Consider the following 17,545-nt stretch of genomic DNA (forward strand, 5'->3'; position numbering starts at 1 on the left):
TATGAGTCGACTCAATCTGAATGAGTGCAGGCGAGTGATATTTGGGTGAATGTGAGTGAACTCGGTTCAAGAAATTTTCCATGAGTGTGAGTCCGACTGAGGCAAAAGCCCAAAACATACTTATTGAGTAAGTCTGAGTAAGTTACACTTTCTTTTGCCAAACTAAAGTCCTACATACTCATCTCCAGCATTATTGTCAGCCTTAGATTAAAATTTACGCTTACATCTATTCACGCGTATTCCAAATCCGTGTCGTTCATACACCAATTTAATTTTTTTTGATGAGAGGTGTTAATGACGTGGGGTTGCCTTGACGTCCCTCCTCACGCACACTCATCTAGAAAAGTTCTTTATAAATATGTCCTGTGCAGTCAGCTCTTTCTAGAAAAGTGACCTAACTGGCTTGTGCACGCTCATAAGTCGTATTCCAAGGTATAATGTCAAACGGAGGCAAAAAAAAGCGTGGATTACGTGAGATGTGTTAGAGCATTAGTACCTTGGTCTAGAAAGCTAATTCTAAGCTGAAGGACTCATGAGTTCACTCATTCAGATTCAGATCGAGCCATGAGTCTGAGTGAGTTCGGGTAAGTAATATTTGGGTGAGTTTGGTTCAAAAAATTGTTCATGAGGTTGTGTCTAAATGAATCTGGCTCAAAAAAGTTTGGTGAGTCAGAGTTTGAGTAAGTCCAAAGTGCAATATGTATTTCAAGAACCAGTCTGAAAGAGCTCTCCAAGTTTTGCTTACATATGATTCACGCTTGTCCTTTGTATGCTGATTTCCTGCTTGATTTCTGCTTGAATTTCTGCACTACAAGTTTCGAGCTGCTTGCTGTTCTTCACGTAGCTTTGCAATTTGTTTCTGTTGCGGAAACGATGCACCGTAAACGCTCAACTGCCTTCGGGAATGCACGTTTCACTTCCGTGTCATACCGATTCCTCGATAGGGGGATCAGCCATGTTTTTTTTGAATCGCTTGCAGCAGCCTAGCTGCACACATGTAGTGTTTTGCGGTGAGTCGATTTCTTTAGGGATTTTTAGAATACCGTTTGCAAGCGCTGTGGGCGTTGCGGGTGCCATATGAGTTTTAGAATAGCGTTTGCCCTCCTGCGATTCGCAACGCATGATCGCAGCGACACCGTAGCCTCGAAACCAGCGCTTGCGGGCCACATGCGGGCCGCCATTACCACACGCAATTTCAGATTTTTTTTGCGTGCGGTCCGCGAACGCGAACGCCGACTCGCGTTACGACGCATGCACAGTGGCAGTGACCGCACCGCAAGGGATCGCGGTGCGCTATTCTAAAACTCCCTTTTGTTCAGGCCGTCTCGCCTAAGTTGGACGGGGCATACTTGCGGTGAATGGTACAGCCGTCACCACCTTTCACATGAACGCTCCGCCACGTGTCCTGCAGCAATTTGATTGACGCTGGTACCACGCACGTTTGGGTTCTGGTGCCAAGACGCTAACCATAGATGTCGACATACTATCCAAGCCTACCTAGGTATTATTTCGGCAAACACTCTAAGCACTTCTCGGCTAGCATCAATCAAACTATCCCTGGCCACGCATCAAAGTGTTCGTGGTAAAGGTGCTGACGGCTGTACACCACCATCTTCACTTTTATGAACAGATAACACTAGTAGCCGGAACTTGTCGTCTCATCATATGTTACCAAAGTGAAACATATTTTCAACTCTACGTCTCTTCGTTCTTGGAGCTCTCGTTTGTATTTCAGTACCTCGCGACACGCCTTCACACACACGCGCGCGCACGCTCACACAAAAAGATGCACAGAAGGGAACTGGTTCTGCGCATGTAGCACCGGTCTGGCACTGAGACGAGATATGTATTCTTATAAACGTGTAAATTCACCAGCGCACGCTTCGTGCCACCGTCGAACTAAGTGCTTGACGAATTGAACAAAGAAAGTCCCCACTGGAAAACGCTACGTTTCCTCAGCTATTCCGCTGTTAGTGAGTAGACATGATAGCAAGCATGGAAGGACGCGCACGCGCATTGCGATTTTTCCATATCTTATTCTCAACGTCAGAAGGCACAACGATGCACTTACATCTGATTGTGAAGTCGCTACACTCGCGTCCCGAGTTATTTTACTGACGGGTGTACCGAAATCTAAGCACACGCCCCTCAAGAATTTTCGCCTCCCCCGAGAAAGCAGCCACCGCATCGGGATCCCGCAACCATCGGATCAGCAGTACAGCACCACAAGCACTTCTCCTTTAGAAGTTCAAATTAGGCATGTTTGTGCAGCTTCCTGCCATCTATAGCGGCCATGCTGAAATTGGTGCAACACTCTCCTTGAGCACCGAAGCTTAAGTTGACTTCATTAAGAGCGTCTGAACGTGTGTTCCTTGCCGTTTGTTATCACCGCCAAAACTATCTCAACGCCGAATGGCCGAACACAGCAAACCAATGTGGAAAATGCTTTCGTCGGGTACAAATTCGAGAGATTTCACAAGTAAGTGCAATATCTGTTTTACTATTTCACCGCCGAAGAGCTACCTCGGAAAAGTCTGTCATAGATGATCGAAATTGCAAAATTCTAGCTTGAAGTTCCTAATAGCATTTTATGCTATTAGGCTAACTTTTTAGGCTAGTGAGATAATACGGTCTTTTAATGAAGCCATTCGATGATTGAAATAAGTTTTGACCATGCAAGGGACAGATCGCCTTGTGTGCCAAGATGTGACAGTTGTTAGTCAGCGCTTGTTATTAGTATGGTAATTTTGTGCACGCTTTCTGCTTGAGGTCTGCGCTGCAGGCTTCGAGCTGCATGCCTGCCATTCTTCACGTTACTTTGTGATCTGTTGCTGCTGTTGAAACAATGCACCGTAAACGCTCAACTACCTCCGGGAAGACGAGTTTCACTTTTGTGTTATTGATCGATTGTTATGCAAGGTTTAACGTCCCAAAACCACCATATGATGATGAAAGACGCCGTAAGGAAGGACTCCGAAAATTTAGACCACCTGAGGTTATTTAACGTGCACCCAAATCTGAGCACACGGGCTTAGAGCATTTTGCCTACATCAAAAATGCAGCCGCCGCAGCCGGGATTCAATCCCGCGACCTGCGGGTCGGCAGCCTATAGGGGACCAGTAAAAGAGCGAGGTATTGTGGGATGCACCGTCTGCTACCGGCTTCTGGTTCGAGAAGAGTAGATGACGGTGAACCGCACCGCCGCAAGCCTCAGATTATTCGGGGATACGCGCGCACAGTCGCCCATTTATCTTCGTCCTGATAAACCATGATCGGTTGCTCAGCCGTTGGCTGCTCCAACTCGAGCGTGAAAGGCAAACGGCGTGTATTGATTCCCATGGAATGAAGAAAGAAAAAATGTGGTGGGCCACAGCTGTGAAGAGAGAATTGCGACAGGTAGCCTTTGAGTACGGAATGTTGAAGCCGGAGTGTGCGAAAAGCATTTGATCACAGATGAGTGTGTATTCCATAATAAAAAAAGCTTACGCATAAGTTTGCAGCGAATATTGTATTGAAAAATAAAGTGTCGCACAAACGCCTAACAAAGATATTATGGGAATGCGTGGGTGAAATCGACTTCTCATACGAGATAAGAGCCGGTCATAGCACCCATATATATATATATATATATATATATATATATATATATATATATATATATATATATATATATATATATATATATATATATATATATATATATATAATGTGTGTGTGTGTGTGTGTGTGTGTGTGTGTGTGTGTGTGTGTGTGTGTGTGTGTGTGTGTGTGTGTGTGTGTGTGACAAAAAACGCGAAAGCTTCACTCAAGAGTAAGTTTGCACGAAGGGCAGAACAAGTCCATTTGCGTTGTCTTGGTCATACTGTCCGCCAGGATGGCACCCAAAGAAAGAAGTGTGTTAAAAAAAGCGCAGGGTTTCGATTATTTGGCGCCGTCCATGTCTGGCTGTATTGTTTATGTACCGCCGTGCCGCGCAGCTTGATCAAGATCAGCGTTTAAATAAGCATCTGGCTTCGACAAAGAAATACATCTTATAGCGCGCTGAAGCCTAGAAAAAAATATTATAACGCACTCAATAAGTGCTGCGCTTCGATCGACCGACGATGTCGGCCGAAGCAGCGATCCCCAATTGAACTCTTAGCACAGTGATACCATAGAGGAACATACATAAAGAGCGGACACTCCTGGAGGGACCTGCGGCCCAGCTACTGCGCTGCTTTCAGCGCCACTAGAGGTTGGACAGACCCTATAATGTCTTCAGAATAAGCAAAATAAGAAAATTCTCTTCTTTCCGGCACTGGGATTTGAACCCGCACCCTCATGCTGTGAAAGTGAGTGTCTTTACCACTAGGCTATACACCCATGCTTCCGTGAAGGGAATACATGTACAACACATCTAAGCCACGTGAATATGACTCTGTTTGCAAAAAAAAATGCAGAAAAACAACACTTCCTAGTCATATTTTACTGTTTTCTGATGTAAGGCATTAAATTTCCTCTGCGGGACATGTCGTAGAGCGGATATAGAAAATTGCAAAAATTAATGAAATTTCTTCTTTGCGAAAAAAATGATGCCAGACTTGGGTATTCATTGTCCTCCTGAAGAGGCTAATACATGTCTTAAAAGAAGAAGTAAAAGCGAGGATGGGTACGCCATCTAGCAGTTGGTGGGCCGCGAAAAGGCTCCAGTAGCCACTCTTTATATAGTATATTTCTCTATGGTGCTACAATCATCCCCATTCCCTGAGATCTTTAAAATGGTGAATTTTTATCAGCAGTAACGTGTATACAGTGAAAACTATTTTCGTATTGACTGATCTGCTAGCCAAACTGACAGTACCCCCGAGCAGCATAAAAACATTGCAGATTATTTTATTGCGATGAAAAATGTTTCCTTGCAGTTCATGGCTTTCTATAGCATACAATCATCACGGTTAGCAAAAACAAAAAAAACAACTTTTAAAGAACTGACATTGCACGGAGAGGTGTTTTTTTCAACCAAGCTGTATGAAAATGCGCGCGTGCCGCTGCTAACCTGCGTGGTGCTTCTAACTGGACCCCGTCGTATCCCACAGTTCCCTGTGATTGCCCATATTACCGGCCACCTATTACCTCAGCCGCTAGACCACCGCGGTGGGGCCTTTAGTGTTATACCGATTTCTTAATAGGGGCATCAGCCAGGTCTTTTCTTTAATTCACCTTTACTATGTGTACTCTTCGCACATACGCTATTGCCTCATCGCCATTTCTTCCGCAAACACGTAGTGTGCCAACACTTAGAGTTGAGCCAGTATGGAATTTCGCGCTGTTATGCTTCATGCTGCTATGTCCACTTGCACACTCGCAAACGCAAAAAACTAAGTGCGTGACTATCGCGCACCATAGCCGTGCGAGAACAGGCAGACCGGGCATGCAACTGCGCGGTTAGCTCAGTAGTCTACAATGCACAACAGGTATATCTCTCGCACATTCACCACTCACGAAGTTATTTCACTTCGAGTTCACGTAAAATAATAGCTGGCACAGCTGATTGTGCTGCAAATACGCGAAACGCCGGGAGAGAATAGACACTTGTTGTTCGGTGTGAGTAAGGTGCCTATATATGCAGCATGGCTACAGGAGAGAAGTGTGCATGTGCAGTACGAACGCATCTAATCCACGGATGCGTGCGTATGCCACCCTCCTCCTCTCCCCATGTCCAAAAAAACGCACACGCAAACGTAACCATACGTAGGGCTAGTTAGGTGAAACTCTCACGAGCTCTCGAATGAAAGAGCGACCAGATTGCAAGATGATAGAGACTGTAGAACCGTGGTTCCAACGATTCAGTTCAACATGGATGTCAGTGACCGTTATTACGACCGAATCCACGCGATTGTGATAAGAAGCACTCGGAAGCTGTTATTTCCCCATATGATACATCTAATTGAGCAAAATGCATCTGTGTATGGTCGATGCGGTAAACAAATGTTTTTTGTGCTTCGATTGCCACCCACGCAAAGCATCGGGCTGTTTACGCAAAATTTTATCGTACGCCCAAGTGAAAGTGCTTATAATCGCTCTCGTTCTTTGGACTTTGAGAGGTAATTTAGGGGTCATTTTTCTCCGGGGAATCAGATAACGAAGCTTGTTTTGTTGTAATTTTGCCAAACAGCGTGTTTTTTTTTTTAGAAAAACCTTTACCGACAATTTAGAAAAATTTCCAGACTGTAGAAATCTAGCCACCTGTGTGTTTTAGCAAAGTGCTACTAGTAAAATTCTACTAATGCATATATTTGATGTGACTGTTCGTGATGTCCGTCGCACTGATGGCGCACGCGACATTATCCCGCATGCGCGGCGTGCCGTCGATCGCTTCTCAAGAAGAAAGGAGAAACGCCGCCTAGGCTGGCATGTAAGGAGTGGTGGGACTGTTTACTCGAGCAGCTACTCTAGACTTTTGATTACAATAACGCGGGCACGATCACTGACGCGGGCGCTATTTCGGCAGGTATTAGCAAATGGCTCGTATATCTAGACTGCATGGCATTGCACCTCAGACCTCTTGCGTTTCCAGGTGGTCGAAATTTCCGGAGCCCTCTACTACGGCGTCTCTCATAATCATATGGTGGTTTTGGGACGTAAACCCCATAAATCAATCAATCAATCAACCTCTTGCGTTTCTCCTCCATCAAAATGCGACCGCTACAGCCGTTATTGAACAAGTTATCTTGGGATCGGCAGTCAAGCACCGTATCTATACACCACCACGGCGGACTTCTTTTGTCATATATGTATGAGAGCACGACAAGCTACCAAACCATAGTGCTCCAATTTTAGCAGTTATCTTATTGTGAAGGCCGTGTTTACCTGCCAAGTTATCCCTTGCTCGTTCAGAGAATGTTTTGTTTATTATCTTCTCATGGTGTTACGTTCACAGGGTCCACTGTTTACGAAGTATATGGATAAATATTTCTGCTTAATGAAATGTTTTTGCAATTGACAGGTCCCTACTCGTGCTCACAATGCACTACTTGAGTCAAATACTATAATTCACGAACCGCATTAACTTGTGCCCACTCTTAATGCCAGCAAGCATTCTTTTTTTATGTAAAAAAAAACAAGAGAAAGACAGACAGAACAAGTTTGAAAAGCAAGCGCAAGTATTCTGACCAAATTAAACGAATCGTGGGAGGATATAACCCATTAAAAGTACATAAAAGACCTTCGATAGAGTATGGAACGCAGGAAAGCTATACGTGCACCTGTGCCAGTGAAAGAGCTTTGTGTGTTCTCTTTTGCGCATAGATGGCGTTCTAAAGCCGACACCTTCTTCGCCGGAGAGTTTTTGTTGCTATTAGTTTCGTCCTATTGCGTCTCCTCCGATGAGCGCGCTGTCCCTTTTGGCTCTTCTTGCGCTGCATTATTATTATTATTCTTTTGAAGCAAGGCCTATACGGGGCTCAAAGTAGGTATACGACGTACGACATTCTACACTGCCCGAATCAGGGCTCTTCCTTTGTACTCGTATATCTTCGAAGAGAATAGTCATAAGTCCCAGCGATATCCGAGAGGCCTTCACAAGGAAACGTAATGTGAATGAAGACACTCCAGGCTGCTATTATGCTGGTTCTCCAGCTAGAGATAACTTTGTCCGATGAAAAATTGGGGCTTATGTTCCAGAAACAGGCGCTTGTGGTACTCTTTGGTGATCTTAGAACTCGAAACCTACACTCGAGAAAGGCTTCCATTATATCGCAGGCACGTTCCGATAGATTGTGGGATACTGCGGACATGGTTGAGACACCGGCTCCTTAATACTCTCGGCATTCTATATATCTCCAAGTCTCTAACAGAAAAATCGGAAATCGATAGCGGCTAAACGCACTGAATCGGTGATTAACAGGACAAAAATGAGTATTTTCTCGGAGCCATTACAATAAAAGAATAAAGCAGAGCTCCTAAATCCTGCTTTTCACGTTAGATACTCCGGTGCAAGAGAAGTATGACAACGCCGAGAGAAGCTGCGGCCCCTTGTAAAAGTACTCGTCCACCTGTTAAACATTACTGCTCAGCATTACTACGGGAATCGGTCGCAATGATAGGAAAGACAGACTGTGGTGATATAAAGTTAATTCTCGCCCTGAAGAATATCGGTTCGAGGGCTTTCTTGTTTGCAGGCAGAAGAGAAAATAAGCATAAGAGCATGCAAGTTGCACCCGAAGCAAGATAATAACACTCATTTCTATGGTGGGCGCATATACACTGTTTCGTTTCTATGAGCCTGCGCACATGGAATCCGCCACTCCGATGCTCATTCGAGCAAACTGCCATTCTTCACCTCTGCAGAACGAATGTAGCGTAACGCTTCCAGTGACGGGCATGCTCAGCGCGTTCTGGGAAGACAAGTTGTGTGCGAACAGCATTTCGAAGGCACTGCTCGGAGCAGACTTGGGCTCATTCATAGCGGCCTGTATCAAGAGCTGTTTCGGGTGTGATTGAAAAAGACAGCCGCCAAGCGATTGTGGCTGCGCAGGACGCTCATTCATCATCATGCGCGAATACTGTGGATAGCGACAGTGATGCAGGGTCTCCCGTAGACTTAAAAAGAAAAGAATGACCATCCACTGAAATGTGCGACCTACGCGGCAAGAACTCTGCTAGAATAGAGCGAAATGAAGACGGGCCTGAGAAAGCGATCGCATTTGCTCATGAAAGGAAGCACAGCAGTGCGCCACAAGGGCTTTAGTTGGCTTATCTTATGAAAGAAGTGAACGGTACAGAGCGCCAATGAAGCAATATCATGTTCCTGACATCTTTCACTTCTCTTGTTGCAGGTCTGTCTCAGGAGAAGGGAAGTTCGAAATATAATGTATGCGAATATTTCCGTAGCAGGTGCGAACAGTGCTTCTGCTTGTATATTTATGCGGATTCTTTCTGAAGTAAGAAATGCTTATTTTTTGCTTTATTATCAGTTTATGCAGTTTCAATGAACAAATATTCAGGAATAATTGGAAAGATTATTTTTGGATAGCTACAGCAGAAAGAATAATTATTTAACATCTTCAGAGTTCTTTGGTAGGAAGGGAGGGGGTATATTTATATATGCCCGTGCGCCTAAAAAAAAAACACGCATTATACTTCATGAAGTATCAATCCCCTTCTCCTCCCTCCGAAATAAAATTTCTGGCTGCGCACCGGCTCCGCCACGTGTTACTTCACGCTCTCAATAAAGATACGCTAGATGACCTATGTGTGTGAGGCCCTTAACATTGAAACACTGACGAATAATTGAACAAAGTTTTTAATGCAATTATGAATGCAATTTCAATTATTTATTAGAAAGTGTGGGTAGAAATGCTAGAAACCATCTCAATGTTCAAAATATTCTGCATGAGGCACAGTACTTTTTTGCCCTGCCACCCCGCCCTGCTTTGTTTCCAGTGTTTTCGTCGTTACGAGAGAAGGGATAGTGCAATTGCAGCATGCGACAAACCTTTGTAACTCCACTCGCACTGGAAGGATTCTTAAAATTTTTGCGGCGTTGAATACGCGAGAAAATAAGCTCTTCTAGTTATGTCGTTCCATGGTTACTTGAAAGAGTGTTTTAGGGCCCCTTTAACGCATTTTGTTCGACAGGTGTCACGACAATAACGAGCCCAATCGGAGATAATAGCGCGCGCTGGTCTAAGATACTGTGTGCGTGTTTGTGTGTGTACGTGTGTATGCAACAAAACATATGAATACGTATGCACTTAGCGGTTGAAGGGTGCACTAGGGGCCAGATTTTGCTATCGCGTTCAACTCTTGAAGGCGAAGTTTAAAAGTCCTTTTTTTTTTTTGCAGTGTATCCAACAATTTGAATGCAGCGGCACAAAAAGGTCATGTGCAATCTTGTGTCATGCCTCACGCCTCTTGTGGCATGTTAAGAAATGGCACATTTGATTTAGCAAAAGTGCTAATTTTTCTCGTAGTGAAATATTTTATTTTACACTTTTCAGCGCGTGCATTTTTGAGGATGACGGGTTTGTGTGAATTCCTGACACGCGGTGCAGTTATGCATACTGCAATAAATTTACTGTCTCCCTCTCTCTGTCTATCTCTCTCTCCTTTTTTTTTCTTTGCCTTTAATTCCTTCGTCTCTCTCTTTCTTATTTTTCTATTCCCCTTCCCAGATTTTCCAGGGTAGGGCAGCCAACCGGAAGTCTTTCTGGTTAGTCTCCCTACCTTTTCCCTTTCTGTTTGCTTACTTCCTTCCTTAAAGCGTGCAAACGGTTTCAATCTACTGGGCACGTTTGATGATGATGATGATGAGCCTTCAGCTTTGCTGGCACTCGCCCATAAAGGGGCATCGCTCCAGAACCGAGCGGCAGGATCATCAAGTGTATTAGTTATAAGTCAGGCATTCAGGTAGTCTCGTAGCCGTAAATAATAATAACAATAGACTAACAAGGTAATATTTTTGTGGCCATTATGTACGCACACACCGCAGAGTAAACCTCCCTGTGGCTATAACCTAATGTAATGCCTCCGAAGGATAAAAATACTTCCACGTTTATTTTTAAACCTAGCTTCTCAATCGGTCCAACCAGGTATCTTTTCCTTTGATGAGAATATCGTTGACAGGATAAAAAGAAATTATCTGTTGATTCTGATTCCTTGCAAAAGAGACATGACGGAGATGCTGTGAGTCCAGCTTTATATAGGTAATAATTCAGGTGTGGAATTCTGCATCGTAATCTGGTGATTGTAATTTCTAACTGCCGAGATACACACCACTGTTTGTTCCAGCAAAATCTTAGATGTACCAAGTCTGACTTTATCCAATGATAATTTTTCTATTTCCTTGTGCAAACGAGAATTTCAAATCTGAGTGCTGTTACATAGGCGAAATCAGGTGAAATAGGTAAGAATGGTCCGCTTAAAGATGCTTTGGCTAACGAGTCTGCCATCTCATTTGAATAAATAGCGCAGTGGCCCGGTATTCATAGCAAGTGAAATTTTTTCAGGTTTGCTGGTTATCTCCGGCTGGATTAATCGATAATTGTTTCATGTAATTTTTTTTACCATTAACAAGCCAGGTTTCCTGAATGGCAATTATGTCGGCAAAAATTTGTGAAGAAATATATTGTAAATCTGTAGTTGCCGACCAAATAGACCGGCACGAATTCACTGAAGAATTTTTAGGGAACCTATTTTGATGCTATACCAGCAGAAGAAGCTGCCTGATCCAGAATATCTTTTTTCAAGAAATTATTTCTTGAAAGGTTCTCAAAGAAGACTTTCTTTGACAGGTATTTTTTGGATTTTGGTTTCTGAAAAGACTTTTTAGAAGGGGAGATCTGTTACGTTTCAAAGTCCTTTGAGATTTTGTGTCTATATCTGTAAAGTCTCCTGAATCATCTGTCACTAGTTCTGACTCAGCCTGAACTCTATCTTTAGAAGGTCCTGCTTTCAAAGAGATAGATGTATGATTAACTGTCAGATTTTCCTCCTCTGTACCCCTTGAAATCAACAGAGCTTGCGAGTCCCGATTTTGCACAGAAACTGTACCAATGATTTGTCTCAGCTGTTGTGTTAACATATCAGCCAAGGCTTCAAAAAGAGTAGGTGCCAAATGCTGCATTGCCTTTTCAGCAGACTTTTCAATAGCCTCAGTTATCGACTTTGAGAGCGATGCATCCATTGCCGCTGTGTGCCGGGATGTTATGCCTGCGTAACCTTTCGATCTTTCATGCATTTCTGCTACCGCCTCCATCCTAGAGCAACGCCTGCGTTCTATGATTTCTAGAACACGCATTTCTCTTTCTTTTGCGCCACATTCAGCAGAGTCTGCAGGGTGCGCTCCATTACACAAGCAGCACTTCTGGTCATCAGATTTGCAATCGCGGCTGTCATGACTCTCTCCGCACAGACGACATCTAGCCTGTGATCTGCATCCTTTCATGCTGTGGCCGAATCGCCAACATTTTGAGCACTGCAAAGGTTTCGGGGAAAGTGGCTTTACTTTGTAGATTAGTGGCCATGCCTTAATTTCTGTTGGTCTGACTCTTCCTGCAAAAGTTACTATAACTGATTCAGTAGGCGATTTCGTTTTATCAGTCGTTCTGGTGCATCGATAGACTGAAACTGCCCCACCTACAGCAAATAAGTCCAGAATTTTTTTAGGTGCCAGACTCGTATCCACCCCACTGACTATGCCCTTCGTACATGCAAGATGAGCTGAAATAAATGGGCTCACCGGATGTGCAGCAAATTCAGAGCAATTCAGAAGCTCTCGGACGCAATCCTGATCTGCAGAGCAGCACAGGATACCCCCTCGGCCGAACTGTCGGACCTCAGTAATCTTCTGAAAAAGCAACGAGGCTTTCTGAAGCTTCATTTGTATCACCTTCGGATTCTTCCTTGGAATGGAACCCCCATTTGTAGGAACCAGAGTCACAGAGACGTAGTTATCTCCACTGCGTAGCAAGGTATCAAGCGGCCAATCCTTGACCGGTAGCGAGGCCAGCCAAAGGGAGTGCCCTTGTAAAGGTGATGAGAAAGACATCAAAATATTCTGACTTGCCTGACCTCCAAAGGGCTGCAACAACGTTTCATTTGAGAGAAACTAACAAGGAACACGAGGAATCAAAAGCAAAGCAAATCTTAGCTAAAAGGATCCTGCCGCTCGATCTTGAGTCCATCTATAGCTCTGGTGGTTGCGCGGTCAGTTCGAGGGCTGCCGCCGTCGAACTCGGTCGGTTCTTCTTCGTTGTCGTGCGACAAATGACACTCGTGACATGACTTGTCGTTTTTGCTTATCGCACGCTCACGTCGTGATGTGCACATTCTGGGATATACCAAGGTAATGAAATGAGCCCCCTGGCATTATGATTGCATCTTGCCATTTATGCAAGTATATAAATCACATGTGTTCACAGCCATTCTTGTCATGATCTATAACTCAAGTTCGTCATACAATCATGTCATTCTAATTTGTGCAAAAAAGGAAAATTACACCTGTTGGACATCTATAATAAAATTTGGCAAGAAGAAAAAGTTCCGGAAAGCTGGAAGATATCAAAAGTGGTACCGTTGCTAAAGCCAGGGAAGAGCCCTATGCAGTTGGACTCGTTTAGGCCGGTTAGTTTGACAAGTTGTTTTTCAAAAGTGATGGAAAAAATGATCAATGAACGAATTTTATGGTGGCAAGACATGAAAAAACTACTACCAGAAAGCATAGCCGGCTTCAGAAGAGGTAGATGCACAATGGACTGCATTCTGGATTTGGTCACAGATGTGGAAAACCAACGAACGCAAGGAAACATCACTGTCGCTGTTTTCCTTGATGTCCACCGAGCATACGACACAGTGAGCCACGTTCACGTTCTGGAAGGCCTGGCGTTACAGGGATTCAAGGGCAAGATACTGCGTTGGATCGCTGACTTCCTGAAGCACCGGAAAATTTTTGTAGTTACGCAGGAGGGCCCAACGTCAGAACATGTCGTCAACCAAGGAGTGCCACAGGGCAGCGTACTAAGCCCTACTCTCTTTAATGCAGTCATGGCGCAACTCCCGTATAATCTTCCACCCAACATCAGATGTTCAGTATATGCTGATGATATAAGTATATGGACGTCTGGTCCATCGTTTTTGGATATACAACAAACTCTACAAGAAGGATTGGATAATGTAGACAATTTTCTAAAACAAAGAGGTATGGCACTGAGTCTGGCCAAAACAGCCATACTTCCGTTTACATTAAAGAGACGTGGAAATTTCCAGATTAATCTGCAAAATCAGCCTATTAAAATGGTCAAAACTTATAAATTCTTGGGAGTAATTTTAGACCGGAGACTAACATGGTCGCCTCATGTCCAGTCCCTGGAACAAAAAGTGAATCAGGCCATTCGAATCCTCCGGCATCTCTGCGGGGCCAAATGGGGTGGTACTACAGAGTCGTTATTAGCCCTACATGTTGCCTGGATACGCCCCATCGTAACTTACTCACTGCCCCTGCTGCACGGACTCCCAGCCTCCACCGAAAGGAGACTGCACTTGTTATTGGCAAGGAGCTTGAGGGTATGTCTGGGTTTACCACGGTCAACTTCCAGTGATTTAGTGTATGCGGAGGCTCGAGAGCCACCTTTGGCAGTACTGCGAACTAAAGAAACATCTCGAAATTTATTTAGAATTTTCACGCAACATGACAGTCATTTTTTATCTGGTGCACTAACACAAAGAACGGCAACGAGACTACAGGATACTATATCATCATTTCAAGCAGTAGTACCAGAATTTAAACAATGGAAACCTTCAAAACCACCTTGGACGCTGCCACTTCTCAACGTTATCCGCGAAATAGACGGCATAGAGAAGAAAGCAGCCATGGCACCTCTAGTAGCGGCACAGTTGGTACTTCATCAGCTTCATGTAATGCATAATGAAAAAACGAAGATATATACAGATGGATCATGCACAGAAGAAGCGTCAGCCTGTGCGGTCTTTATACCCGAAATTCAGGAAAAGAAGATGTACAAATTATCGCACAAATCTTCATCGACGACAGCAGAATTGGTGGCTATCTTTGAAGCAGTTAAGCTTATCTGCGAGAATCCAGATCCACGAAAATGGGTGATATGCACTGATAGCAAACCTGCTCTTCAGCTAATCAGAAATGTGAGATCACCTTACAGAAATGGTGAAATACCACAATGTATCGCAGAAACTGTGGAATATGCCTCATCGCAGGGTCACAACATCGTATTCCAATGGATACCCAGCCACATTGGAATAAAGGGAAATGAAGATGCTGATAGTCTCGCGAAGAAAGCATTGAAGGAAGGACGGGATTGCACAATCCCTATATCTGTGACGGATATTCGACATTTTATATCGCAAGGAGCTAACCATTGTTCGATGGAGAAGTGGTTTGAGAGCCCTAAATCAAAGGAAACGGTACTTTATGAAGTTGATCCACACAGAAAATTTTCCATAGCGACAGACCTTCCACGACACCTAGAGACATTGATCCACCGACTTAGATTGGAAGTAGCATACACAAACAGCTTCCTGCACAAGATACATCGATCCAACTCACCGGAATGCCATTGTGGTCATGCAGAAGAAAATGTTCGCCATATTCTTTTGGATTGCATTAAATACGCGAAAGAAAGAGAAAAATTAAGGAACAAATTAGCAAGTTTGGACAGACGGCCCCTCACAATAAAGAAACTACTTGGACCATGGCCTGAGATGCATCTTCAGAAAAAGGCAATAATCTTCCTGACAGACTTTTTAGTGGAGACCGGACTGGACAAGCGCCTATGACTGACAGCCAGAAATGAGTGTTATGTAAAGGGTGGTCATGCATATACTGGCATTAGAGTAGTAAGGTGTGCGTGAAAGTAGTTTATGACTGTGTGAACTGCGTGAAGAAAACTGTGTATTGACAGGCTATTTGAACTGGTTTCAGTGTGCTATTATGATTTTTTTTTTGTTAATTTTTGGGTACCGTTCTGTATTATTTTTTTTATTTTTCGCTGCAGAACTCTGTGATATGGAGTAGCCGAGGTAATAGGCTCCTCAACCTCTCCACAGCAAAACAGTTAAAACAACAACAACAACAACATGTCATCTGACGCAAATTTTTATATATACTACCAAACACGTAAGAGAACACGTATGGATGAATGAATAGGTGGATACCGTTAATGTGCGTTTGGTGCACCATGAGATGCCTCGCGTTCAACAACGCTTAGTTATGTCTGCAAAACCCTACTTTAATTCACTTCAAGGAGTGAACTTCCATCAAGCAACATGAGTGTGAGTCTAATTTGGGGACATTTAGTGAATGTCGGAAATAAAAATACTATTTTGTCGTGTGGAGCAAGTGTATATAAACGTGTGTATTGTCTAGCTGACATAACTTTCTGGAAATAATGCTCCACAAATTTTAATTGCAAGATTGCTTTTGCAGAATGAATTTTCTTCTTTGTAAGCTAGATGACAACTTCCTATTTCATTCTTGAGTTGTTTACCGTGTTTTTTTTTTTTAAATTAAACGAAAGTTGGGTTTAGGGCCTTCAAACAGCCCACTTCATGCGTTGGTGCTGGGGCTCCGCATTCACTTCGATTCGCCGTTGTTTAACGTACACCCAGCTCTGATCATAATGATTTTCTTGCCTTCAATCTGTCTAGAAACGTGCTCACCACCTTCACGAAGTGAGCAGCTTTCGTGAGCGAAGTAATCATTACAAATAGTATTCAAGGACTTCTCCAAACAACGTAAGCTCTGAACTAAAAAAAAATTGAAGATTCCACCTACAGTGGGAATCGATGATATGCGAAGCACGAATGAGAAAGGTTGATATGTCACTTTAAAATCAGCACAACGTTATGAGGTGGAAGAAAATGATGCCATACCTGACTTTCGTGTCATGATTACCGTGTTTGGATGTGTCGTTTACATTCGTCATAAATTCACGTTACGGGATACCACATTTGGTATATGTGAAACTAGTGAAACAGCCGCGAGCACGCTATAAGCGTACTATGTTGTCATGTTCTTACATGACACGCGTGTCAGGATTATCATGTTTGCACCAGTCATATATTTTGTCACCCATTGATGCGACGTAACACCAAATTTAGTACATATGGATCTTCCAAAACGGCCGCGAGTGCATCATTAAAGGCCCAATATACTCCAATGTAGCGTGGACGCGCGCGCAAGCTGGGCACAGCGACACTACGTTAGCAAAACACGAGCATTCTATAGTCTCATGCCAGGTGCGACCGACGCGACCAGCGTCCATCGGCGTGGCCCGACGGCAACCGGTGCGAAACGCGACATGCTGCATTGCGCGCCGATTCGTTACCCCGATAACACTGCGTCTCCCTCTTTTCGTGATGTAGGAACGCCGGAAGCTCTGAAACGCGCATGCGTCAAAGCAACGCAGCGCGGCACACGCCTGCAAGTATATGGGAGGACCGGCGCCTGGCGTGGCAACGCCGGCGTCACGCGACCACACGAACGCCGGTGAGCACGCGCACCGCGTCACGTCGAAATGTATTGGCGCCTTGAGTGTGGCATGTAGTCATGTTCTCACATGACACGCATCTCATGATTATCATGTTTGCGCCAATCACATATTTTCGTCATCCATTGACGTCACGTAATACCAAATTTGGCATATGTGAAGCTAGCGAAACGGCCGCGAGCGCATCATGACTGTGGCATGTACTCTTGTTCTTACATGACATGCATGTCGTGATCATCATGTTTGAATGTGTTGTTTACCTATGTAGTTCCTTCGCGTCACATAATACCAACTTTGGTAGATGTGAAGCTAACGAAACAGCCGCGAGCGCATCATGAGCGTAGTATGTAGCGATGTTGTTACATGACACGCATCTCATGTTTATCATGTTTGCACCAGTATCATACCTTCGTCATTCATTCACTTCTCGCTATACCAAATTTGCTATATACGACGCTAGCAAAACGGCTGCAAGCGCATCATGAGCGTGGCATGTAGTCATGTTGTTACATGACACGCATTTCATGATTTTCATGTTAGGG

The 17,545-nt window shown here is 44.0% G+C and overlaps 1 protein-coding gene and 1 long non-coding RNA gene across 2 annotated transcripts in view; one reads left to right on the plus strand and one right to left on the minus strand.

Moving 5' to 3' along the window:
* The window catches only part of LOC119175570 (uncharacterized), a 366,504-nt gene that overhangs the window by 205,788 nt on the left and 143,171 nt on the right, over positions 1 to 17,545 (minus strand). The window lies entirely within an intron of this gene.
* The window catches only part of LOC142775906 (uncharacterized), a 159,622-nt gene continuing 144,188 nt past the window's right edge, over positions 2,112 to 17,545 (plus strand). The window contains exon 1 of the long non-coding RNA XR_012887143.1: positions 2,112 to 2,479. This is a non-coding gene — a long non-coding RNA (uncharacterized LOC142775906). The remainder of the gene's footprint in view (positions 2,480 to 17,545) is intronic.

Source organism: Rhipicephalus microplus, chromosome X (genome assembly GCF_043290135.1).
Source record: "Rhipicephalus microplus isolate Deutch F79 chromosome X, USDA_Rmic, whole genome shotgun sequence".
NCBI lineage: Eukaryota > Metazoa > Arthropoda > Arachnida > Ixodida > Ixodidae > Rhipicephalus > Rhipicephalus microplus.